General features: G+C 47.2%; 2 long non-coding RNA genes across 2 annotated transcripts in view; one reads left to right on the top strand and one right to left on the bottom strand.

Annotated features, from left to right (window-relative positions):
• The window catches only part of LOC308187075, a 99,845-nt gene extending 92,431 nt beyond the window's left edge, over positions 1 to 7,414 (top strand). Inside the window, exon 3 of the long non-coding RNA XR_013944450.1 lies at positions 7,170 to 7,414. This is a non-coding gene — a long non-coding RNA (uncharacterized lncRNA). The remainder of the gene's footprint in view (positions 1 to 7,169) is intronic.
• LOC308187076 lies at positions 154 to 23,175 on the bottom strand. Its single transcript, XR_013944451.1, has 2 exons — positions 23,076 to 23,175; positions 154 to 327 (listed from the first exon to the last, which is right to left on the bottom strand). It is a non-coding gene; the product is annotated as an uncharacterized lncRNA (long non-coding RNA).
• Between the last annotated feature and the right edge of the window lie 1,385 nt (positions 23,176 to 24,560).

The raw sequence follows: 24,560 nt of genomic DNA, 5'->3' as shown, positions 1-24,560 counted from the left end.
CTTTTGCACGGGGAGATCAATTTCACTGATTATCTGTGAGAGACAGTTAAGACCTCGTTTAGCCATTCATACAAGTCTCGATTTATGGGACAATTGATTGCGCTATCTTTGCACGGTTAGGATACCGCGGCCGTTAAACCTAAGTCACCGGGCAGGCATCACCTTCAATATTTGTTTAATTTGCTGAAGGCTATGTTTTTGGTAAACAGTCGGGCCTTATTAATTTGCCGAGTTCCTTTCACAGATTTTAATCGCTCTTATAGGCGCTCCTGAGTCGGGTTAACAGGGTTAGTTAATACGTGGTCTTGTAGGGGTTTTTGTATCTGTCTAGGTCTGTTAATAATGTTTCTATGTAAGCTTGCGCCGTTAGAGGGGTGTGGCCCTGTACATGAGGGGCCTAGGATGATTCCTAGGATTGTTATGAGGGTGGCAGCGGTTTTGGTGATAAGGGGTATGGTTATTGGGGGGGTTTTGGTTGGTGTGATGAAAGAGGTAATGATTATTCCTGCTGTAATGCTGCCTAGGGCGAGTCGGGTTAGGGGGGCGGTGATTAGTGGGTTGTTTTCGTTTATTGATACTATTGGGGGGATTCGGGTTTGTCCAGCTTGGACTAGGATGGTTATGCGGATGCTGTAGGTTGCGGTGAATGCTGTGGCTATAAGGGTTAGGAGTAGGGCTCAAGTATTTAGGTATGATGTGTTTAAGCTTTCGATGATGAGGTCTTTTGAGTAGAATCCGGCTAGGAATGGGGTTCCTATCAGCGCCAGGTTTCCGATGGTTAGGCAGGAAGTAGTGACTGGGAGTATTTTCTGTAGGCCTCCTATCTTTCGGATATCTTGTTCTCCGTTTAGGTTGTGGATGATAGACCCTGAGCATAGGAATAGTATGGCTTTAAAGAAGGCATGGGTTGAGATGTGTAGGAAGGCTAGTTGTGGGAGGTTTAGTCCGATAGTGACTATTATTAGTCCTAGTTGGCTGGATGTTGAGAAAGCAATGATTTTTTTGATGTCATTTTGGGTTAGGGCGCATGTGGCAGCGAATAGGGTTGATAGAGCACCTAGGCATAGGCAGGCAGTTAGGGCTGTCTGGTTGGTGGCTAGCAGGGGGTGCATGCGGATGAGCAGGAAGATTCCGGCTACTACTATGGTACTGGAGTGCAGTAGGGCTGATACTGGGGTGGGGCCTTCTATTGCTGCGGGCAGTCATGGGTGGAGTCCAAATTGGGCGGATTTTCCTGCGGCTGCGAGGATTAATCCTATGAGGGGGAGGATTGGGGTTTGGTGGGGGTGTACGGCTTGTTGGATCTCTCAGGTGTTGAATGTTGAAGCTAGTCATGCTATGCTCAGGATCAGTCCGATGTCTCCGATTCGGTTGTAGATTACGGCTCGTAGGGCGGCGGTGTTGGCATCTGCTCGGCCTTGTCATCAGCCGATGAGAAGGAAGGACATGATTCGTACTCCTTCCCAGCCTACGAATAGGAGGAATATGTTGTTTGCGGTTGTTAGGAGGAGTATGGCGACTAGGAATGTCAGTAGGTAGGTGAAAAATTTTGTTACGTATGGCTCTGAGGCCATGTATCATATGGCGAATTGTAGGATTGATCATGTTACAAATAGGGCGATTGGAAGAAATGTTATTGAGTATTGGTCTATTTTTAGGCTCAGGGGGATTTTAAAGTTTATAATGAATTTTCACTCCCAGTGGCAGGTGACAGATTCTACTCCCGAGTAGATGAATGCGGTTGTAGGGGCTAGGCTAATTAGGAATGCGGTTTTAACAGCGCGGGTGGTGGCTTGTGGGGTGTTTTTAAAGTTTTTAAATAGAAATGGCAGGATGGTTGGGGTTAGGAGGATTGTCAGCGTGAGTAGTGTGAGGGAGTTGATTAGTAGTGTGGGGTTCACTACTTTTACTTGGATTTGCACCAAGATGGGTGGTTCCTAAGACCAGTGGATTGCTGTTATCCTTTAAAAGTAAGGGGGCTGAGGTTTTAGGCTCAGATGTAAGAGTTAGCAGCTCTTGTTGGTTAAACCCTCCCCTCGGCAGGTAAGAAGGTTTGAACTTCTATTCTTAGAATCACAGTCTAATGTTTGGTTTAAACTATACTTGCATGAGGGGATTCCGGAGATCAGTTCGGGTTTGAGGATTAGGAGGAATATTGGGATAATGTGGAGTGTTATGAGCAGGTGTTCTCGCGTGGTTGAGTTTTGCATAGATGTGATGTGGGAGGGGATTGAGCCTCGTTGGGTCATTAGTAGTATGAATAAGGTGTAGGAGGCGGTTAGTAGGGTTGCGATTCCTGTTAGGATGATCGTGAAGGCAGATCAGTTGAATAAGGTGATTATAATGGTTAGCTCTGCTATGAGGTTTGTTGTTGGGGGTAAGGCTATGTTTGTTAGATTGGCCAGCAATCATCAGGTAGCTATGAGTGGTAGGAGAGGTTGTAGGCCTCGTGTGAGTAGTAGAATTTGGCTGTGCGTACGTTCATAGTTTGTGTTGGCTAGGCAGAATAGTATGGAGGAAGTTAGTCCATGGGAAATTATTAGGATCATTGCCCCTGAGAATGATCAGTGGGTTTGGATTATTCCTGCGGCGATAACTAGGCCTATGTGGCTAACGGATGAATAAGCGATTAGTGATTTTAGGTCTGTCTGTCGTAGGCAGATTGAGCTAGTCATTAGGGCGCCTCATAGGGCCAGGGTTAGGAAGGGGTAGTGCAGGAGGTTGGACAGTGGGCCCATAAATAGAGTGACTCGTATAATTCCGTATCCTCCTAGCTTTAGTAGTAGGGCGGCGAGGAGTATTGAGCCTGCGATGGGTGCTTCTACGTGGGCTTTTGGCAGTCAGAGGTGTAGGCCGTATAGTGGGGCTTTTACTATGAATGCTATGAGCAGTGCTAGACCTGATAGTATTCCTGTCCATGAGGTGGATAGGGTTGGGTGGGTTAGTTGTAGGGTTGGCAGGTGCAGGGTGCCAATTTTCACGTATAGGTGTATGATTGTGATTAGCAGGGGTAGAGAGCTTACTGGCGTGTAGAATAGCAGGTAGATGCCAGCGCTTAGGCGTTCTGGTTGGTTCCCCCATCGGGTGATTAAGATTAGGGTGGGAATGAGGGTTGCTTCAAATGAGATGTAAAATAGTGCTAGTTCTGTGGTGGAAAAGGCTAGTAGGATGAATGGCTGGACTGCGACTAAGGTTGAGATAAAGATTCGTTTGCGTTGTAGGGGTTCTTGTTGCAGGTGGTTTTGGCTTGCTATGATTATGAGTGGGAGTAGTCAGCAGGATAGTACTAGGAGGGGGGATGAGATTTGGTCAATTCCTGTTCAGTTGGATAAAAATTTGTAGGGGTAGTAGGTTGGGATTAATCACTGTAGGCTTAGGGCAGCGATTAGGAGGCTGTATAAGGTGGTGTTACTAGTATTAGGGTGGCGTTTAGCACTGGGGTTTTTGTTCATGAGGTTGTGATCATGGATAGGTTAAGGGCTTTGATTTTGTTAAGGGCTAGGAATACGGCTGATGTTATGATTGTGTATAGGTAGAAGGTAAGTAAGGCCAATTTGGGGCTGTAAACTAGGATGATGGCGATTCAGCCTAAGTGGGAGATGGACGAGAAGGCTAGGATTTTGCGTGTTTGTGTTTGGTTCAGTCCTATTCAGCCTCCTAGTGCTGTTGAGGCTAGGGCCATGGCGGTGAGTAGAGCTGGGTCGAGGGATTTGGATGTTAGTAGGAGCAGGGTTAGTGGGGGGAATTTTATGAGGGTCGAGAGTAGCAGGGCTGTTATTAGTGGCGATCCTTGTAGTACTTCTGGGAATCAGAAGTGAAATGGCACTAGGCCCAGTTTAATAGCGATTGCTGCTGTCAGTAGTAGACAGGAGGTTGGGTGGTTTATTTGTGTGATGTCTCATTGGCCAGTGACTCAGGCATTGGTTATGCTAGAGAATAGGACCAGGGCGGAAGCAGCTGCTTGGGTTAGGAAGTATTTCGTTGCGGCTTCTACTGCTCGTGGGTGGTGGGATTTGGCAATTAGGGGAATGATGGCTAGTGCGTTGATCTCCAGTCCTGTCCAGGCCAGAACTCAGTGGTTGCTGGAAATTGTGATGGTGGTGCCCAAGATGAGGCTGAAGGTTATGATTGGGGTCGCGTAAGGGTTCATTGGGATTAATCACTGTAGGCTTAGGGCAGCGATTAGGAGGCTGTATAAGGTGGTGTTAGTCCATAGAAATTTTGGTGGAGACAGCAGGGCTGTTGGAAGAAGTATGATTGTGGGTAGGATGATTTTTAGCATTGCAGGAGGTTTAGGTTGTGTAGATGGTCGGAGCCATGTGTGCGGGTGGAGGCTACTAGGATGGCCAGGCCTGTGCCCGCCTCACACGCTGAGAAGGTTAGCATGAGAATTGGTACCATGGTGAATGAGGAGACTTGGTTTTCGATGGATCATATTGATAGGCCTACGAATATCGATAATATTATGCTTTCAAGGCATAGTAGGGCGGATACTAGGTGGGTTCGGTGGAAGGCTAGTCCTAGTCCGCTGAAAATGAAGGCTGAGTAGAAGCTTAAATGTAGGGGCGACATAAAAAAGTTACAGGGTTGGCTGTAATCTGCTGGGTCGAAACCAGCTATCTTTTTGGTTAGACTAACTTTCTGTTATTCTGCTCATTCTAGGCCCCCTTGAATTCACTCGTAGGCCAGTCCGAGTGTTAGGAGAAGGAGGATCACTACAGTTCAGGTGAGGGTCATTAGGGGGGATTGGAGTTGGACGGCTCATGGCAGGGGGCGTAGGAGGGCGATTTCTAGGTCGAATAGGACGAACAGGATGGCTACTGAGGAAGAATCGGACTGAGAATGGTAATCGAGCAGATCCAAGTGGGTCGAATCCACATTCGTACGGTGAGAGTTTCTCTGAGTCGGGGTTTATTTGGGCGAGTCAGAAGTTTAATGCGGTTAGGGCGGCGCTTAGGATTGATGATAGGGTGAATATGAACATGAGTGCGTTCATTGCTCTCCTCTGGGTTTATACCAGATTCTAGAGATTGGAAGTCAATTGTAATTAATATACTAGAAGAGCAAGATCCTCATCAGTAGATGGTTATGTAGAGGAATAGTCAGATGACGTCTACGAAGTGTCAGTATCAGGCTGCTGCCTCGAATCCGAAGTGGTGGTCTGATGTAAAGTGGAACTTGATCAGTCGGAAGAGGCAGACGGTCAGGAAGGAGGATCCGATGATTACGTGGAGTCCGTGGAATCCAGTGGCAACGAAGAAGGTAGATCCGTAGACGCTATCGGCGATTGAGAATGGGGCTTCGTGGTATTCTATTGCTTGTAGGGCTGTGAAGTAGAATCCCAGGAGGATTGTTAGGGTTAGGGCGTGGATGGCGTGTTTTCGGTTTCCTTCTGTGATGCTGTGATGGGCTCACGTTACGGTAACGCCTGAGGCTAGTAGGATGGCTGTGTTTAGTAGGGGGACTTCTATCGGGTTGAGTGGTTTAATTCCTGTTGGGGGTCATTGGCCTCCTAGTTCTGGGGTTGGGGCCAGGCTCGAGTGGAAGAACGCTCAGAAGAACCCTAAGAAGAAGAATGCTTCGGATGTGATGAAAAGGATTATGCCGTATCGTAGGCCTTTTTGGACTGTGGGAGTGTGATGGCCTTGGAAGGTGCTTTCTCGTACAATGTCTCGTCATCATTGGAGTATTACTAGGAGTATTGAGATGAGGCCTAGGGTTAGTAGTATGGATGAGTTGTAGTGGAATCACATGATTAATCCTGAGGTTGTGAGTAGGGCGGCGGCTGCCCCGAAGATTGGTCAAGGGCTTGGGTCAACTATGTGGTATGAGTGTGCTTGGTGTGCCATTAGATGTTTTCTTGTAAGTATAGGCTTAGAAGGAGCACGAAGACGTAGGCCTGGATTATGGCTACTGCTACTTCTAGGATGGTTAGGAGTAGTAGGATGATTATTGTTAGGATGGATACTGCAGGAAGGGTGGGTATTAATGCAATGGAGGCTGTAGAGATGAGTTGGATGAGTAAGTGTCCTGCTGTAAGGTTGGCTGTAAGGCGGACTCCGAGGGCTAGGGGGCGGATTAGTAGGCTGGTTGTTTCGATCAGGATTACTGCGGGGATTAGGGGTGTAGGGGTACCTTCGGGTAATAGGTGGGCTAAAGAGGCTGATGGTTGGTTTCGTAGGCCTGTTAGTAGTGTGGCGAGCCATAGTGGGAAGGCTAGGGCTATGTTCATAGATAGTTGGGTGGTTGGGGTGAATGTATATGGAAGGAGGCCTAGAAGGTTGATTGTAAGAAGTATGATTATTAGGGATGTAAATATTATGGCTCATTTGTGGCCATTTTTGTTGAGTGGGACTATTAGTTGTTTTGTGATTAGGTGAAGGAGTCATGTTTGGATAGTAGAAAGGCGGTTGTTGATTCATCGGTTGTTTGGGGACGGGAATAGTAGGGCTGGGAAGAGTAGGGATAGTAGGATTAAGGGGATGCCGAATAGATTGGGGCTGGAAAATTGGTCAAAGAAGCTTAGGTTCATGGTCAGGATCATGGTGTGGGTTTGGTAGTGAGGGAGGTCTTATTTGATGGGGGGTTGGTTGTGGTGAAGGCTAGTAGTTTTGGTTGGATGAGGAGTGCTAGGGTTAATCAGGTTATAATTATGATTGAAAATCATGGTGCGGGGTTAAGCTGTGGCATATCATTAAGGAGGGGGAAGTCCCTCTTTGGCTAGCTTAAAAGGCTAGTGCTGTTGCATAGCTTCTTAATGATTAGGATGATGATAGAAGGGACGATCAGGCCTCGAAATGTGGGAGTGGGGTTGATTCTACTACAATGGGTATGTAGCTGTGATTAGCCCCGCAAATTTCTGAGCATTGTCCGTAAAAAATCCCAGGCCGGGTGGTAATGAATGAAGTTTGGTTTAGTCGGCCTGGGATTGCGTCTGTTTTAACTCCGAGCGTTGGGATTGCTCAGGAGTGGAGTACGTCTCCTGCAGTAATGATCACGCGGATGGGGGATTCTATTGGGATAACTACGCGGTGGTCAACTTCTAGCAGTCGGAAGTGGCCGTTGGGTAAGTCTGGGGTGGGCACTATGTAGGAGTCGAATGATAGGTCTTTGAAGTCTGTGTATTCGTAGCTTCAGTATCATTGGTGGCCGATGGCTTTTAGGGTGAGGTCTGGTTCGTCGATTTCGTCCATTATGTAGAGGATTTGTAGGGATGGGAGGGCGAGGAGTACCAGGACGATAGCAGGTAGGATTGTCCAGATCAGCTCTACTTCTTGGGCGTCTACAGCATTGGACGAGAGTTTTTCTGTTAGTATGTGGGCTAAAAGGTAGAGAACTAGGCTGCAGATAGCTAGGGCAACGATTAGGGCGTGGTCGTGGAATTCAACGAGTTCTTCTATGATGGGTGATGAGGCGTCTTGGAATCCTAGTTGGGAGTGGTTGGCCACATGAGATGTACAGGATTTTTACCTGTGATTTAGTCTTGACAAGGCTATGTAATTGGTTTACTAACATCTCATAAGAAAGAAGCATGAGCGGTGAATGCAGTTGGCTTGAAACCAGCATGTGAGGGTTCGATTCCTTCCTTTCTTGTACTTGGACGAAGGCCGGTTCCTCGAAAGTATGGTATGGGGGAGGGCAGCCGTGGATTCATTCAACGTTTGTGGTAGTTAGTTCTGGTTGTAGGACTTTTCGTTTGGCCGGAAAGGCTTCTCAGATGATGAATATTAGTATGATTACGGCTACTATTGAGATTAGGGAGCCGATGGAGGAAATGGTGTTTCATAGTGTGTAGGCGTCGGGATAGTCCGAGTATCGTCGGGGTATTCCTGCTAGGCCTAGGAAGTGCTGGGGGAAGAACGTTAGGTTTACTCCTGTAAATATTACCCCGAAGTGGGCTTTTGCTCATGGTGCGGACCATACCGCACAACACCCAATACAACTCCACTCAAGCGCATAACAAGACCCCATTTTAATGAATGCTCACAGGACATGCTCCAACAACAACTCTCCACCACATATCTCATGCAGTTCGTATCAGACGGATTTATTAATCGTACTCCTCACGTGAAATCAGCAACCCGTTGCACATAATGTCCGGTATGACTAGCTTCAGGCCCATACGTTCCCCCTAAACCCCTCGCCCTCCTCACATTTTTGCGCCTCTGGTTCCTCGGTCAGGGCCATCCATTGGGTTCACTCACCCCTCCTTGCCCTTCAAAGTGGCATCTGTGAGTACTTTCACCTTCTCAATGCGTAATCGCGGCATGTTCCAGCTTTTTGGCGCCTCTGGTTCCTCTTATTTTTTCCGGGGTTACCTCACAGGTGGCTATTCCCAGTGATCTTGGGGGTCCCACAATCTAAGCCTGGACACACCTGCCTCACGGCCTATCCTATATTTCAAGGGTCCCTCGATGAGACGGTTGGCGTATATGGGGAATCATCCTGACACTGATGCACTTTGACCACATTCAGTTAATGTTACCTCCACCCTCCGGGTTAAATGGGGCTATTGGATGAATGCTCGTTGGACATAGCACAAAACAACAAATCATTAAGCGCAACCCCTGCGCTTCACAAACTAAACCAGTAAACTTTCGCTAACCACCATGTAGCATAAACCTTCATCGCCCAATCCCAGCAAACTACCTCTAAAACTCCATTAATCATCCCTTCCATGACATCATCGGAACGATGTACATATACACACAAACACATACAAAATAACTTAAACTTATTAGAGAAACTCCAGTACTAAAAATAGTAAACACAAGCAATAATTTCATATACTTCACTCTCACTCACCACTCAACTATCAGCTAACCACACCCCCGTCCACATAGCTTAACACAAAGCATGGCACTGAAGTTGCCAAGATGGCATAAAACATGCCTGCGGACAAAAGACTTAGTCCTAACCTTACGGTTGGTTTTTGCTAAATATATACATGCAAGTATCCGCGCCCCAGTGTAAACGCCCTCGACCACCTACCCCCATACAGGCCTTGAGGAGCGGGTATCAGGCACACCCAAGTAGTAGCCCAAGACGCCTCGCTAAGCCACGCCCCCATGGGTATTCAGCAGTAATTAACATTAAGCAATGAGTGCAAACTTGACTTAGTTATAGCAACAGCCTAACTTCAAGGGTTGGTAAATCTTGTGCCAGCCACCGCGGTCATACAAGAAACCCAAATCAACCGTCCTATTGACACGGCGTAAAGAGTGGTAAAATGCCTATCCTAGCTAACTAAGATCAAAATGCAACTGAGCTGTCATAAGCCCAAGATGCACCTAAACACACCATTAAGATGATCTTAGAAACTAACGACTGATTTAAACCCACGAAAGCCAGGGCCCAAACTGGGATTAGATACCCCACTATGCCTGGCCCTAAATCTTGATACTTACTTTACCGAAGTATCCGCCAGAGAACTACGAGCACAAACGCTTAAAACTCTAAGGACTTGGCGGTGCCCCAAACCCACCTAGAGGAGCCTGTTCTACAATCGATAATCCCCGATTAACCCAACCACCCCTTGCCAACACAGCCTACATACCGCCGTCGCCAGCCCACCTCGAATGAGAGCACAACAGTGGACACAATAGCACCCCGCTAATAAGACAGGTCAAGGTATAGCCTATGGAGTGGAAGAAATGGGCTACATTCCCTATTCATAGGGCACACGGAAAGAAGCGTGAAACCACTTCTGGAAGGCGGATTTAGCAGTAAAGTGGGACAATAGAGCCTACTTTAAGCCGGCCCTGGGGCACGTACATACCGCCCGTCACCCTCCTCAAAAGCCACATCCCACATAACTAATACCATAAATACGCTGAAGATGAGGTAAGTCGTAACAAGGTAAGTGTACCGGAAGGTGTACTTAGAATATCAAGACGTAGCTATAACACCAAAGCACTCAGCTTACACCTGAAAGATATCTACTAGACCGGATCGTCTTGAAGCCCCCCCTCTAGCTCAACCACACAAATAGTACACCAAAACTAAAGAATTTACTAAACTAATTAAACTAAAGCATTTTACAGTCTTAGTATAGGCGATAGAAAAGACACTTAGACGCGATAGAGACCCCAGTACCGTAAGGGAAAGATGAAATAGCAGTGAAACAATCAAAGCGACAGACAGCAAAGATCAACCCTTGTACCTTTTGCATCATGGTTTAGCGAGAACAACCAAGCAAAGTGAACTAAAGTTTGCCCCCCCGAAACCCAAGCGAGCTACTTTCAAGCAGTTAAAGAGAGCGAACCCGTCTCTGTTGCAAAAGAGTGGGATGACTTGTCAGTAGAGGTGAAAAGCCAACCGAGCTGGGTGATAGCTGGTTACCTGTGAAACGAATCTAAGTTCCCCCTTAATCCTCCCTACCGGACATCCTGAACCCTAATGAGATGATTAAGAGCTATTTAATGGAGGGACAGCTCCATTAAAAAAGGACACAACCTCGACTAGCGGATAATTCTTACTACTGATCCTACCGTGGGCCCTAAAGCAGCCATCAAAAAAGAGTGCGTCAAAGCTCCACCACCTAAAAATACCAAAATAAGATGATTCCCTTATCACAAACAGGTCAACCTATGAATATAGGAGAATTAATGCTAAAATAAGTAACTCAGGGCCACACCCCTCTAACGGCGCAAGCTTACATAGAAACATTATTAACAGACCTAGACAGATACAAAAACCCCTACAAGACCACGTATTAACTAACCCTGTTAACCCGACTCAGGAGCGCCTATAAGAGCGATTAAAATCTGTGAAAGGAACTCGGCAAATTAATAAGGCCCGACTGTTTACCAAAAACATAGCCTTCAGCAAATTAAACAAGTATTGAAGGTGATGCCTGCCCGGTGACTTAGGTTTAACGGCCGCGGTATCCTAACCGTGCAAAGGTAGCGCAATCAATTGTCCCATAAATCGAGACTTGTATGAATGGCTAAACGAGGTCTTAACTGTCTCTCACAGATAATCAGTGAAATTGATCTCCCCGTGCAAAAGCGGGGATGTGAACATAAGACGAGAAGACCCTGTGGAACTTAAAAATCAACGACCACCGCGAATCCTCAATCAACCCCACTGGGGCCACTACCATCGCAGAGCCTGGTCGATATTTTTCGGTTGGGGCGACCTTGGAGGAGAACAAATCCTCCAAAAACAAGACCATACCTCTTTACCTAGAGCTACCCCTCAAAGTGCTAACAGTGACCAGACCCAATATAATTGATTAATGGACCAAGCTACCCCAGGGATAACAGCGCAATCCCCCTCAAGAGCCCATATCGACAGGGGGGTTTACGACCTCGATGTTGGATCAGGACATCCTAATGGTGCAGCCGCTATTAAGGGTTCGTTTGTTCAACGATTAACAGTCCTACGTGATCTGAGTTCAGACCGGAGCAATCCAGGTCGGTTTCTATCTATGACACACTCTCCCCAGTACGAAAGGACCGGGAAAGTGGGGCCAATACCACAAGCACGCCCCCCCCCTCTAAGCAGTGAAACCAACTAAACCGTGAAGAGGGCCTTCCCCCACCACTTTCAATCCTAGAAAAGGACCAGCTAGAGTGGCAGAGCCCGGCAAGTGCAGAAGGCTTAAGCCCTTTCCCCAGAGGTTCAAATCCTCTCCCTAGCTTCACCCATGATTCAAATAACAACACTAAGCTGCCTCGTTATATCCCTCCTATACATCATCCCAATCCTGATTGCCGTAGCCTTCCTAACCCTAGTAGAACGGAAAATCCTAAGCTACATACAATCCCGCAAAGGCCCTAACGTTGTCGGGCCTTTTGGCCTACTTCAACCATTTGCGGACGGACTGAAACTATTTACCAAAGAGCCCATCCGACCCTCTACCTCTTCCCCACTTCTATTCATTCTGATACCAATACTAGCCCTTGTCCTAGCCCTCACCACTTGAGCACCACTACCACTCCCATTTCCCCTAGCAGATCTAAACCTCGGAGTTCTCTTCCTAATAGCCATGTCAAGCCTAGCCGTCTACTCAGTCCTATGATCAGGCTGAGCCTCGAACTCAAAATACGCACTAATCGGAGCCCTACGGGCAGTAGCACAGACCATTTCATACGAAGTGACACTGGCCATAATCCTGCTATCAATAATCATACTAAGCGGAAGCTACACACTCAGCTCCTTTGCCATCGCACAGGAGCCTCTATACTTCATTTTCTCCTCATGACCCCTAGCAATAATATGATACGTATCCACCCTAGCAGAGACAAACCGAGCTCCTTTTGATCTCACAGAGGGTGAATCTGAGCTAGTCTCAGGGTTTAACGTTGAATACGCCGCAGGACCCTTCGCCTTATTCTTCCTAGCTGAATATGCGAACATTATGCTAATAAATACACTTACAGCCATCATATTCCTAAACCCAAGCGCCCTAGGGCCACCCACAGAACTATTCCCCGTCATCCTAGCCACAAAAGTCCTCCTACTATCTTCTGGTTTCTTATGGGTCCGAGCTTCATACCCACGATTCCGATATGACCAACTAATGCACCTACTATGAAAAAACTTCCTACCCCTCACACTAGCTCTGTGCCTCTGACACATCAGCATACCTATCTGCTATGCAGGCCTACCTCCTTACATAAGGAAATGTGCCTGAACTACAAAGGGTCACTATGATAAAGTGAACATAGAGGTATAACAGCCCTCTCATTTCCTGTTGACCTTAGAAAAGTAGGAATTGAACCCACACAAGAGAAATCAAAATTCTCCATACTTCCCTTATATTATTTTCTAGTAGAGTCAGCTAATCAAGCTATCGGGCCCATACCCCGAAAATGATGGTTTAACCCCCTCCTCTACTAATGAACCCTTACGCGACCCCAATCATAACCTTCAGCCTCATCTTGGGCACCACAATCACAATTTCCAGCAACCACTGAGTTCTGGCCTGGACAGGACTGGAGATCAACACACTAGCCATCATTCCCCTAATTGCCAAATCCCACCACCCACGAGCAGTAGAAGCCGCAACGAAATACTTCCTAACCCAAGCAGCTGCTTCCGCCCTGGTCCTATTCTCTAGCATAACCAATGCCTGAGTCACCGGCCAATGAGACATCACACAAATAAACCACCCAACCTCCTGTCTACTACTGACAGCAGCAATCGCTATTAAACTGGGCCTAGTGCCATTTCACTTCTGATTCCCAGAAGTACTACAAGGATCGCCACTAATAACAGCCCTGCTACTCTCGACCCTCATAAAATTCCCCCCACTAACCCTGCTCCTACTAACATCCAAATCCCTCGACCCAGCTCTACTCACCGCCATGGCCCTAGCCTCAACAGCACTAGGAGGCTGAATAGGACTGAACCAAACACAAACACGCAAAATCCTAGCCTTCTCGTCCATCTCCCACTTAGGCTGAATCGCCATCATCCTAGTTTACAGCCCCAAATTGGCCTTACTTACCTTCTACCTATACACAATCATAACATCAGCCGTATTCCTAGCCCTTAACAAAATCAAAGCCCTTAACCTATCCATGATCACAACCTCATGAACAAAAACCCCAGTGCTAAACGCCACCCTAATACTAGTACTTTTATCCCTAGCAGGCCTCCCCCCATTAACAGGCTTTATACCAAAGTGACTTATCATCCAAGAACTAACTAAACAGGAAATAACACCAGCAGCCATGGCAATTGCCATGCTATCACTGCTCAGCCTCTTCTTCTACCTACGCCTCGCATACCACTCAACAATTACCCTTCCCCCCAACTCCTCTAACCACATAAAACAATGATACACTAGCAAAGCCCCAAGCACACCTACTGCGGTCCTTGCCTCACTATCAATCCTCTTACTTCCCCTGTCCCCAATAATACATGCCATTGTCTAGAAACTTAGGATAACACCCCAAACCGAAGGCCTTCAAAGCCTTAAATAAGAGTTAAACCCTCTTAGTTTCTGCACATTAAGACTTACAGAATATTAACCTGTATCTTCTGAATGCAAGTCAGACGCTTTAATTAAGCTAAAGCCTCCCTAGACAGATGGGCTTCGATCCCACAAAACTCTAGTTAACAGCTAAATGCCTAAACCAATTGGCTTCTGCCTACAAAGACCCTGACGCACCCTAGTGCGCATCGATGAGCTTGCAACTCAACATGAATTTCACTACAGAGCCGATAAGAAGAGGAATTAAACCTCTGTAAAAAGGACTACAGCCTAACGCTTCAACACTCAGCCATCTTACCCGTCACCTTCATCAACCGATGACTATTTTCCACTAACCATAAGGATATTGGCACCCTGTACCTCATCTTCGGGGCATGAGCAGGAATAGTCGGCACCGCACTCAGCCTATTAATCCGCGCAGAACTAGGACAACCAGGAACTCTCCTAGGCGACGACCAAATTTACAATGTAATCGTTACCGCTCACGCCTTTGTAATAATCTTCTTTATAGTCATACCCATCATGATCGGAGGATTCGGCAACTGATTAGTCCCCCTCATAATCGGTGCCCCCGACATAGCATTCCCGCGAATAAACAACATAAGCTTTTGACTCCTCCCCCCATCATTCCTCCTCCTACTAGCCTCATCCACTGTAGAAGCTGGCGCCGGCACAGGCTGAACTGTCTACCCTCCCCTAGCAGGTGACCTTGCCCACGCCGGAGCTTCAGTAGACCTGGCTATCTTCTCACTCCACTTAGCCGGTATCTCCTCCATCCTTGGGGCCATCAACTTTATCACCACAGCCATCAACATAAAACCCCCCGCACTCTCACAATACCAAACCCCACTATTTGTCTGATCCGTACTAATTACCGCCATCCTACTCCTTCTATCACTCCCCGTACTCGCCGCCGGTATTACAATATTACTAACTGATCGAAACCTAAACACCACATTCTTCGACCCCGCTGGAGGAGGAGACCCAATCCTGTACCAACACCTATTCTGATTCTTCGGACACCCAGAAGTCTATATTCTGATCCTACCGGGGTTCGGAATCATCTCACACGTAGTCACGTACTACTCAGGCAAAAAGGAGCCCTTCGGCTACATGGGAATAGTCTGAGCCATACTATCCATCGGCTTCCTAGGATTCATCGTCTGAGCTCACCACATGTTTACAGTAGGAATAGACGTTGATACCCGAGCCTACTTTACATCAGCCACTATAATCATTGCCATCCCTACCGGAATCAAAGTATTTAGCTGACTAGCCACCCTGCACGGAGGAACAATCAAATGAGACCCCCCCCAATACTATGAGCTCTAGGATTTATCTTCCTATTTACCATCGGAGGATTAACAGGAATCGTTCTTGCAAACTCTTCCCTAGACATCGCCCTGCACGACACGTACTACGTAGTTGCCCACTTCCACTACGTCCTATCTATAGGCGCCGTCTTTGCCATTCTAGCAGGATTTACTCACTGATTCCCACTACTCACTGGGTTTACCCTACACCAAACATGAGCAAAAGCCCACTTCGGGGTAATATTTACAGGAGTAAACCTAACGTTCTTCCCCCAGCACTTCCTAGGCCTAGCAGGAATACCCCGACGATACTCGGACTATCCCGACGCCTACACACTATGAAACACCATTTCCTCCTAGTCCTAGGACTTAGAGAAACTCCAGTACTAAAAATAGTAAACACAAGCAATAATTTCATATACTTCACTCTCACTCACCACTCAACTATCAGCTAACCACACCCCCGTCCACATAGCTTAACACAAAGCATGGCACTGAAGTTGCCAAGATGGCATAAAACATGCCTGCGGACAAAAGACTTAGTCCTAACCTTACGGTTGGTTTTTGCTAAATATATACATGCAAGTATCCGCGCCCCAGTGTAAACGCCCTCGACCACCTACCCCCATACAGGCCTTGAGGAGCGGGTATCAGGCACACCCAAGTAGTAGCCCAAGACGCCTCGCTAAGCCACGCCCCCACGGGTATTCAGCAGTAATTAACATTAAGCAATGAGTGCAAACTTGACTTAGTTATAGCAACAGCCTAACTTCAAGGGTTGGTAAATCTTGTGCCAGCCACCGCGGTCATACAAGAAACCCAAATCAACCGTCCTATTGACACGGCGTAAAGAGTGGTAAAATGCCTATCCTAGCTAACTAAGATCAAAATGCAACTGAGCTGTCATAAGCCCAAGATGCACCTAAACACACCATTAAGATGATCTTAGGAACCAACGACTGATTTAAACCCACGAAAGCCAGGGCCCAAACTGGGATTAGATACCCCACTATGCCTGGCCCTAAATCTTGATACTTACTTTACCGAAGTATCCGCCAGAGAACTACGAGCACAAACGCTTAAAACTCTAAGGACTTGGCGGTGCCCCAAACCCACCTAGAGGAGCCTGTTCTACAATCGATAATCCCCGATTAACCCAACCACCCCTTGCCAACACAGCCTACATACCGCCGTCGCCAGCCCACCTCGAATGAGAGCACAACAGTGGACACAATAGCACCCCGCTAATAAGACAGGTCAAGGTATAGCCTATGGAGTGGAAGAAATGGGCTACATTCCCTATTCATAGGGCACACGGAAAGAAGCGTGAAACCACTTCTGGAAGGCGGATTTAGCAGTAAAGTGGGACAATAGAGCCTACTTTAAGCCGGCCCTGGGGCACGTACATGGTTAAACATGCCTGTTAGTAGTGTGGCGAGCCATAGTGGGAAGGCTAGGGCTATGTTCATAGATAGTTGGGTGGTTGGGGTGAATGTATATGGAAGGAGGCCTAGAAGGTTGATTGTAAGAAGTATGATTATTAGGGATGTAAATATTATGGCTCATTTGTGGCCATTTTTGTTGAGTGGGACTATTAGTTGTTTTGTGATTAGGTGAAGGAGTCATGTTTGGATAGTAGAAAGGCGGTTGTTGATTCATCGGTTGTTTGGGGACGGGAATAGTAGGGCTGGGAAGAGTAGGGATAGTAGGATTAAGGGGATGCCGAATAGATTGGGGCTGGAAAATTGGTCAAAGAAGCTTAGGTTCATGGTCAGGATCATGGTGTGGGTTTGGTAGTGAGGGAGGTCTTATTTGATGGGGGGTTGGTTGTGGTGAAGGCTAGTAGTTTTGGTTGGATGAGGAGTGCTAGGGTTAATCAGGTTATAATTATGATTGAAAATCATGGTGCGGGGTTAAGCTGTGGCATATCATTAAGGAGGGGGAAGTCCCTCTTTGGCTAGCTTAAAAGGCTAGTGCTGTTGCATAGCTTCTTAATGATTAGGATGATGATAGAAGGGACGATCAGGCCTCGAAATGTGGGAGTGGGGTTGATTCTACTACAATGGGTATGTAGCTGTGATTAGCCCCGCAAATTTCTGAGCATTGTCCGTAAAAAATCCCAGGCCGGGTGGTAATGAATGAAGTTTGGTTTAGTCGGCCTGGGATTGCGTCTGTTTTAACTCCGAGCGTTGGGACTGCTCAGGAGTGGAGTACGTCTCCTGCAGTAATGATCACGCGGATGGGGGATTCTATTGGGATAACTACGCGGTGGTCAACTTCTAGCAGTCGGAAGTGGCCGTTGGGTAAGTCTGGGGTGGGCACTATGTAGGAGTCGAAGGATAGGTCTTTGAAGTCTGTGTATTCGTAGCTTCAGTATCATTGGTGGCCGATGGCTTTTAGGGTGAGGTCTGGTTCATCGATTTTGTCCATTATGTAGAGGATTTGTAGGGATGGGAGGGCGAGGAGTACCAGGACGATAGCAGGTAGGATTGTCCAGATCAGCTCTACTTCTTGGGCGTCTACAGCATTGGACGAGAGTTTTTCTGTTAGTATGTGGGCTAAAAGGTAGAGAACTAGGCTGCAGATAGCTAGGGCAACGATTAGGGCGTGGTCGTGGAATTCAACGAGTTCTTCTATGATGGGTGATGAGGCGTCTTGGAATCCTAGTTGGGAGTGGTTGGCCACATGAGATGTACAGGATTTTTACCTGTGATTTAGTCTTGACAAGGCTATGTAATTGGTTTACTAACATCTCATAAGAAAGAAGCATGAGCGGTGAATGCAGTTGGCTTGAAACCAGCATGTGAGGGTTCGATTCCTTCCTTTCTTGTACTTGGACGAAGGCCGGTTCCTCGAAAGTATGGTATGGGGGAGGGCAGCCGTGGATTCATTCAACGTTTGTGGTAGTTAGTTCTGGTTGTAGGACTTTTCGTTTGGCCGGAAAGGCTTCTCAGATGATGAATATTAGTATGATTACGGCTACTATTGAGATTAGGGAGCCGATGGAGGAAATGGTGTTTCATAGTGTGTAGGCGTCGGGATAGTCCGAGTATCGTCGGGGTATTCCTGCTAGGCCTAGGAAGTGCTGGGGGAAGAACGTTAGGTTTACTCCTGTAAATATTACCCCGAAGTGGGCTTTTGCTCATGTTTGGTGTAGGGTAAACCCAGTGAGTAGTGGGAATCAGTGAGTAAATCCTGCTAGAATGGCAAAGACGGCGCCTATGGATAGGACGTAGTGGAAGTGGGCAACTACGTAGTACGTGTCGTGCAGGGCGATGTCTAGGGAAGAGTTTGCAAGAACGATTCCTGTTAATCCTCCGATGGTAAATAGGAAGATAAATCCTAGAGCTCATAGTATTGGGGGGGGTCTCATTTGATTGTTCCTCCGTGCAAGGTGGCTAGTCAGCTAAATACTTTGATTCCGGTAGGGATGGCAATGATTATAGTGGCTGATGTAAAGTAGGCTCGGGTATCAACGTCTATTCCTACTGTAAACATGTGGTGAGCTCAGACGATGAATCCTAGGAAGCCGATGGATAGTATGGCTCAGACTATTCCCATGTAGCCGAAGGGCTCCTTTTTGCCTGAGTAGTACGTGACTACGTGTGAGATGATTCCGAACCCCGGTAGGATCAGAATATAGACTTCTGGGTGTCCGAAGAATCAGAATAGGTGTTGGTACAGGATTGGGTCTCCTCCTCCAGCGGGGTCGAAGAATGTGGTGTTTAGGTTTCGATCAGTTAGTAATATTGTAATACCGGCGGCGAGTACGGGGAGTGATAGAAGGAGTAGGATGGCGGTAATTAGTACGGATCAGACAAATAGTGGGGTTTGGTATTGTGAGAGTGCGGGGGGTTTTATGTTGATGGCTGTGGTGATAAAGTTGATGGCCCCAAGGATGGAGGAGATACCGGCTAAGTGGAGTGAGAAGATAGCCAGGTCTACTGAAGCTCCGGCGTGGGCAAGGTCACCTGCTAGGGGAGGGTAGACAGTTCAGCCTGTGCCGGCGCCAGCTTCTACAGTGGATGAGGCTAGTAGGAGGAGGAATGATGGGGGGAGGAGTCAAAAGCTTATGTTGTTTATTCGCGGGAATGCTATGTCGGGGGCACCGATTATGAGGGGGACTAATCAGTTGCCGAATCCTCCGATCATGATGGGTATGACTATAAAGAAGATTATTACAAAGGCGTGAGCGGTAACGATTACATTGTAAATTTGGTCGTCGCCTAGGAGAGTTCCTGGTTGTCCTAGTTCTGCGCGGATTAATAGGCTGAGTGCGGTGCCGACTATTCCTGCTCATGCCCCGAAGATGAGGTACAGGGTGCCAATATCCTTATGGTTAGTGGAAAATAGTCATCGGTTGATGAAGGTGATGGGTAAGATGGCTGAGTGTTGAAGCGTTAGGCTGTAGTCCTTTTTGCAGAGGTTTAATTCCTCTTCTTATCGGCTCTGTAGTGAAATTCATGTTGAGTTGCAAGCTCATCGATGCGCACTAGGGTGCGTCAGGGTCTTTGTAGGCAGAAGCCAATTGGTTTAGGCATTTAGCTGTTAACTAGAGTTTTGTGGGATCGAAGCCCATCTGTCTAGGGAGGCTTTAGCTTAATTAAAGCGTCTGACTTGCATTCAGAAGATACAGGTTAATATTCTGTAAGTCTTAATGTGCAGAAACTAAGAGGGTTTAACTCTTATTTAAGGCTTTGAAGGCCTTCGGTTTGGGGTGTTATCCTAAGTTTCTAGACAATGGCATGTATTATTGGGGACAGGGGAAGTAAGAGGATTGATAGTGAGGCAAGGACCGCAGTAGGTGTGCTTGGGGCTTTGCTAGTGTATCATTGTTTTATGTGGTTAGAGGAGTTGGGGGGAAGGGTAATTGTTGAGTGGTATGCGAGGCGTAGGTAGAAGAAGAGGCTGAGCAGTGATAGCATGGCAATTGCCATGGCTGCTGGTGTTATTTCCTGTTTAGTTAGTTCTTGGATGATAAGTCACTTTGGTATAAAGCCTGTTAATGGGGGGAGGCCTGCTAGGGATAAAAGTACTAGTATTAGGGTGGCGTTTAGCACTGGGGTTTTTGTTCATGAGGTTGTGATCATGGATAGGTTAAGGGCTTTGATTTTGTTAAGGGCTAGGAATACGGCTGATGTTATGATTGTGTATAGGTAGAAGGTAAGTAAGGCCAATTTGGGGCTGTAAACTAGGATGATGGCGATTCAGCCTAAGTGGGAGATGGACGAGAAGGCTAGGATTTTGCGTGTTTGTGTTTGGTTCAGTCCTATTCAGCATCCTAGTGCTGTTGAGGCTAGGGCCATGGCGGTGAGTAGAGCTGGGTCGAGGGATTTGGATGTTAGTAGGAGCAGGGTTAGTGGGGGGAATTTTATGAGGGTCGAGAGTAGCAGGGCTGTTATTAGTGGCGATCCTTGTAGTACTTCTGGGAATCAGAAGTGAAATGGCACTAGGCCCAGTTTAATAGCGATTGCTGCTGTCAGTAGTAGACAGGAGGTTGGGTGGTTTATTTGTGTGATGTCTCATTGGCCGGTGACTCAGGCATTGGTTATGCTAGAGAATAGGACCAGGGCGGAAGCAGCTGCTTGGGTTAGGAAGTATTTCGTTGCGGCTTCTACTGCTCGTGGGTGGTGGGATTTGGCAATTAGGGGAATGATGGCTAGTGTGTTGATCTCCAGTCCTGTCCAGGCCAGAACTCAGTGGTTGCTGGAAATTGTGATTGTGGTGCCCAAGATGAGGCTGAAGGTTATGATTGGGGTCGCGTAAGGGTTCATTAGTAGAGGAGGGGGTTAAACCATCATTTTCGGGGTATGGGCCCGATAGCTTGATTAGCTGACTCTACTAGAAAATAATATAAGGGAAGTATGGAGAATTTTGATTTCTCTTGTGTGGGTCCAATTCCTACTTTTCTAAGGTCAACAGGAAATGAGAGGGCTGTTATACCTCTATGTTCACTTTATCATAGTGACCCTTTGTAGTTCAGGCACATTTCCTTATGTAAGGAGGTAGGCCTGCATAGCAGATAGGTATGCTGATGTGTCAGAGGCACAGAGCTAGTGTGAGGGGTAGGAAGTTTTTTCATAGTAGGTGCATTAGTTGGTCATATCGGAATCGTGGGTATGAAGCTCGGACCCATAAGAAACCAGAAGATAGTAGGAGGACTTTTGTGGCTAGGATGACGGGGAATAGTTCTGTGGGTGGCCCTAGGGCGCTTGGGTTTAGGAATATGATGGCTGTAAGTGTATTTATTAGCATAATGTTCGCATATTCAGCTAGGAAGAATAAGGCGAAGGGTCCTGCGGCGTATTCAACGTTAAACCCTGAGACTAGCTCAGATTCACCCTCTGTGAGGTCAAAAGGAGCTCGGTTTGTCTCTGCTAGGGTGGATACGTATCATATTATTGCTAGGGGTCATGAGGAGAAAATGAAGTATAGAGGCTCCTGTGCGACGGCAAAGGAGCTGAGTGTGTAGCTTCCGCTTAGTATGATTATTGATAGCAGGATTATGGCCAGTGTCACTTCGTATGAAATGGTCTGTGCTACTGCCCGTAGGGCTCCGATTAGTGCGTATTTTGAGTTCGAGGCTCAGCCTGATCATAGGACTGAGTAGACGGCTAGGCTTGACATGGCTATTAGGAAGAGAACTCCGAGGTTTAGATCTGCTAGGGGAAATGGGAGTGGTAGTGGTGCTCAAGTGGTGAGGGCTAGGACAAGGGCTAGTATTGGTATCAGAATGAATAGAAGTGGGGAAGAGGTAGAGGGTCGGATGGGCTCTTTGGTAAATAGTTTCAGTCCGTCCGCAAATGGTTGAAGTAGGCCAAAAGGCCCGACAACGTTAGGGCCTTTGCGGGATTGTATGTAGCTTAGGATTTTCCGTTCTACTAGGGTTAGGAAGGCTACGGCAATCAGGATTGGGATGATGTATAGGAGGGATATAATGAGGCAGCTTAGTGTTGTTATTTGAATCATGGGTGAAGCTAGGGAGAGGATTTGAACCTCTGGGGAAAGGGCTTAAGCCTTCTGCACTTGCCGGGCTCTGCCACTCTAGCTGGTCCTTTTCTAGGATTGAAAGTGGTGGGGGAAGGCCCTCTTCACGGTTTAGTTGGTTTCACTGCTTAGAGGGGGGGGGGCGTGCTTGTGGTATTGGCCCCACTTTCCCGGTCCTTTCGTACTGGGGAGAGTGTGTCATAGATAGAAACCGACCTGGATTGCTCCGGTCTGAACTCAGATCACGTAGGACTGTTAATCGTTGAACAAACGAACCCTTAATAGCGGCTGCACCATTAGGATGTCCTGATCCAACATCGAGGTCGTAAACCCCCCTGTCGATATGGGCTCTTGAGGGGGATTGCGCTGTTATCCCTGGGGTAGCTTGGTCCATTAATCAATTATATTGGGTCTGGTCACTGTTAGCACTTTGAGGGGTAGCTCTAGGTAAAGAGGTATGGTCTTGTTTTTGGAGGATTTGTTCTCATCCAAGGTCGCCCCAACCGAAAAATATCGACCAGGCTCTGCGATGGTAGTGGCCCCAGTGGGGTTGATTGAGGATTCGCGGTGGTCGTTGATTTTTAAGTTCCACAGGGTCTTCTCGTCTTATGTTCACATCCCCGCTTTTGCACGGGGAGATCAATTTCACTGATTATCTGTGAGAGACAGTTAAGACCTCGTTTAGCCATTCATACAAGTCTCGATTTATGGGACAATTGATTGCGCTACCTTTGCACGGTTAGGATACCGCGGCCGTTAAACCTAAGTCACCGGGCAGGCATCACCTTCAATACTTGTTTAATTTGCTGAAGGCTATGTTTTTGGTAAACAGTTGGGCCTTATTAATTTGCCGAGTTCCTTTCACAGATTTTAATCGCTCTTATAGGCGCTCCTGAGTCGGGTTAACAGGGTTAGTTAATACGTGGTCTTGTAGGGGGTTTTGTATCTGTCTAGGTCTGATAATAATGTTTCTATGTAAGCTTGCGCCGTTAGAGGGGTGTGGCCCTGTACATGAGGGGCCTAGGATGATTCCTAGGATTGTTATGAGGATGGCAGCGGTTTTGGTGATAAGGGGTATGGTTATTGGGGGGGGTTTGGTTGGTGTGATGAAAGAGGTAATGATTATTCCTGCTGTAATGCTGCCTAGGGCGAGTCGGGTTAGGGGGGCGGTGATTAGTGGGTTGTTTTCGTTTATTGATACTATTGGGGGGATTCGGGTTTGTCCAGCTTGGACTAGGATGGTTATGCGGATGCTGTAGGTTGCGGTGAATGCTGTGGCTATAAGGGTTAGGAGTAGGGCTCAAGTATTTAGGTATGATGTGTTTAAGCTTTCGATGATGAGGTCTTTTGAGTAGAATCCGGCTAGGAATGGGGTTCCTATCAGCGCCAGGTTTCCGATGGTTAGGCAGGAAGTAGTGACTGGGAGTATTTTCTGTAGGCCTCCTATCTTTCGGATATCTTGTTCTCCGTTTAGGTTGTGGATGATAGACCCTGAGCATAGGAATAGTATGGCTTTAAAGAAGGCATGGGTTGAGATGTGTAGGAAGGCTAGTTGTGGGAGGTTTAGTCCGATAGTGACTATTATTAGTCCTAGTTGGCTGGATGTTGAGAAAGCAATGATTTTTTTGATGTCATTTTGGGTTAGGGCGCATGTGGCAGCGAATAGGGTTGATAGAGCACCTAGGCATAGGCAGGCAGTTAGGGCTGTCTGGTTGGTGGCTAGCAGGGGGTGCATGCGGATGAGCAGGAAGATTCCGGCTACTACTATGGTACTGGAGTGCAGTAGGGCTGATACTGGGGTGGGGCCTTCTATTGCTGCGGGCAGTCATGGGTGGAGTCCAAATTGGGCGGATTTTCCTGCGGCTGCGAGGATTAATCCTATGAGGGGGAGGATTGGGGTTTGGTGGGGGTGTACGGCTTGTTGGATCTCTCAGGTGTTGAATGTTGAAGCTAGTCATGCTATGCTCAGGATCAGTCCGATGTCTCCGATTCGGTTGTAGATTACGGCTCGTAGGGCGGCGGTGTTGGCATCTGCTCGGCCTTGTCATCAGCCGATGAGAAGGAAGGACATGATTCGTACTCCTTCCCAGCCTACGAATAGGAGGAATATGTTGTTTGCGGTTGTTAGGAGGAGTATGGCGACTAGGAATGTCAGTAGGTAGGTGAAAAATTTTGTTACGTATGGCTCTGAGGCCATGTATCATATGGCGAATTGTAGGATTGATCATGTTACAAATAGGGCGATTGGAAGAAATGTTATTGAGTATTGGTCTATTTTTAGGCTCAGGGGGATTTTAAAGTTTATAATGAATTTT

Source organism: Anser brachyrhynchus (assembly GCF_964034855.1).
Source record: "Anser brachyrhynchus genome assembly, contig: SCAFFOLD_121, whole genome shotgun sequence".
NCBI lineage: Eukaryota > Metazoa > Chordata > Aves > Anseriformes > Anatidae > Anser > Anser brachyrhynchus.
The sequence above is the reverse complement of the archived record's forward strand: the minus strand, read 5'-3'. Positions and strand labels throughout refer to the sequence as shown.